This window comes from Tupaia chinensis, unplaced genomic scaffold, assembly GCF_000334495.1.
Source record: "Tupaia chinensis unplaced genomic scaffold, TupChi_1.0 Scaffold149964_2, whole genome shotgun sequence".
NCBI lineage: Eukaryota > Metazoa > Chordata > Mammalia > Scandentia > Tupaiidae > Tupaia > Tupaia belangeri.
The window spans coordinates 234991-237683 of NW_006209806.1; positions in this window are offsets into that span (position 1 = coordinate 234991).

The following is a 2693-nucleotide window of genomic DNA, read 5'->3' on the forward strand; positions in this document are numbered from 1 at the left end:
TTATGGCTCAGTTACATGATCACTCGCGGGGGCCCCTTAGCCCCGGGGGCGGAGAGCGGTTGCCAGGCAACGCGTTTGCGTCACTGAGCGGAGCTCACCGCCCGCACCCAGAGGCGTGGGAGGAGGGGCCCTGGCCCTTAGCCAATAGGATTCCAGGGAGCAACCGTGGGGGCGTGGCTAGGGTCTTGCTCCAGCCAATGGGATTGTTGTTGTCGGGGCCGCGAGAGGAGGGCCATGCCCCTCTTAAAGGAAACGCGCGCCACTCCGCGCCTTATCACCTTCGCGGTTCCCGGCAGAGGTCTGGAGCTTGCTGAATCCAGCCCCCGTTTTCTATGCCTCGGTTTCCCTAGGTGCGCAGAATAGGGGCAGGGTGGAGCGCTCTGCTCTCCCACGGGCGCCCTTGGTTTTATGGGGCGCCCGCGGTGCGCACCTGCACGGTGGGCAGCTGCCGTCCCCTGTGGGACACCGGGGAAGGGGGCCTGGAGGCGCGGGCGGGTCTGCAGCCGGCACGTGACCCCCGCCAGCGCCTCCTCTACCCTTGCCCCTACTGGGGGGTCAGCTCCGGACGGAGCTCTGTGGCCTCTAGCAATGAGAGGTGACCCCAGGGGACTCCGCTGCAGCCGCCACCCCGTGGGCCCTTCGGGGCTGGCTCTGCCTGACCTTGCTCTCCTGCCCACCTGGGGCCCACGGCCTCCCCTCCTCCAGCTCTCTCTCCCAGCCCAACCTCATGCCATTCCCCCTGGGGCAACATCCTGGGGACCCCCACTTGGACCCACGAGCTTTCCCGTTTCCCAGTTGCTGGAGCTGCTAGGGAACCCCACAATCCATCCAGTTCCCCCGACACCCCACGTTCATGCCCCCTGCACACCCCACACACACGACCCCCCCTCCCGGGCAGGCTTTCCTGTAGGGGCACTCCTGGTGCCTTCGGTGGATTCCCAGCCACCCACCCCCGACTTGGGCTCCCTGCACTCAGCCCTCCTGTGAAATCCGAATGCACAGGGCTGACCCTGGCCGCCTCTCCTCCCCCGACCAGTACTGCTCTGGGGTGCACACCATATCCACTTCCGGGGAAACGCAGAAACCCTGGTGCTTCCCAGAGTCCCCTGGGTCCAAGATGATGCCTGTGACAGGGGTCTGGGCTTCTAAAACGCCACAGGAGCCCCTGAAGTCCTGAACTCGGGGGTCCAGCGTCGCCGCCATGTGCCGGGAAGAACCACCCGGTGGGGGCCCCGGCAGGTCAGCCCCAGCCAGGCGGTGGGCAGGGTGCACGTGTCCACCACTGGCAGGCTGCCAGCTTCGGGACACATTGGGTTTTAGGTTTCGGATTAGGGGTGCTCAGCCTGTGGTGTTTTGGCCAGAGGACACGTGAACTTACCAGAGACAGAGGAGGAGGGAGAGCGAGCACCCCCAGCGGGCCTGGGCACCCCACAGGTCCTCCACCTCCCTCCCTGTGCGAGGGCCCAGGACTCCCGCCGAGTGACCAGTGACCAGCTGGTGGGCCGGCCCTCTTGTTCACCAGGCCGCCCCCGCCCCCAGGCCCACAGCCAGCCAGCCCAGTCCCGTAGTAGGTTCACACTTACCTGGCGGATCTCAGCGGGCCTTGCAGAATCACCCACTGTGGCCCACCCATGCCCTCAGGTCAGGACCCCTCTGTGAGCTCTGAGGGCACACCAAGCACTGGGATGCGGCCAGGGCAGGCTGAGGGAGGGGGCCCTGAGGACAGGCCCCGAGGCAGGGAGCTCTGGGGCTGAGACATGCAAGATCCGGGCCCTGCAGGCGGCCAGGTGCTGGATGGGCATTCTGGGACAGGGGCGTGGGCTGGTCCTGGGGTGGGGCAGTCAGGGGAAGGAGACAAGGCTGTGCAGGGCAGGGGTGGGAGAGCGGGGCAGGGGTGGCTGGGAGGAGCGGCGTGGCTCTGGTGCCAGGGGAGGCAGGGCGGTGCAGGGCAGGGGTGGGTGCTGCCCGTGGAGTGAGACACTGCACTAGGGCTGGGCTCAGGTGGAGCCCCGGCCACCCTCCCTAGCCCGGTCCCCACCCTGCACCGTGGGCGGCCACCCCCCATGGCGAGGGCCGTGCAGAAGGATGAGGCCGTGGACCTGAGCTGGTGCCTGGGCCACGTCTCACAGGGCCCTGGTAGGAGGAGAGACAGAGACGCTGTGGGCCAGCTCTGTGGGGAGGGGTGCAGCTGGGGTGCAGCCCAGAGGGAAAGGCAGGACCTAGACGCGGCCCGGAGCCCCAGGAGGGTCGGCCCTACCACAGCCCAGCCCAGCCCAGCCCAGCGCCGAGGGTCTCCATCTGCCAGGACTCCGGGTGGCCTCCCGTGGATGCTGCAGGGGCCTTGGCCATGGCTGTCTGGTTCCCAGGGCAGAGCAGGGGGGACCCCAGCTACACTTCCTCCCCAGCCCCCAGTGGGCAGTCAGGGCCCGGCCGGAGCTCCGCGTCCAGGACACCACATGATGGGCTGGAGAGGGACGCTCAGGGCCACCCACCATGGGTCTGTGGGGCCTCAGGCAGCGTGAGGCAGGCAGGAGCCGAGCCGTGGAGGTCAAGGCTGGGGTGGGGCCGCTCCAGGCTCAGAGGCCACTGGAAGCGGCTGGATCCCCGTGGCGACGGTGGCTGCCCGGGCTGTGGCCCTGAGACACGCCAGGCACACGCCCCGCGGCCCCGGCCCGCCGGTGGCCCTCGGAGGC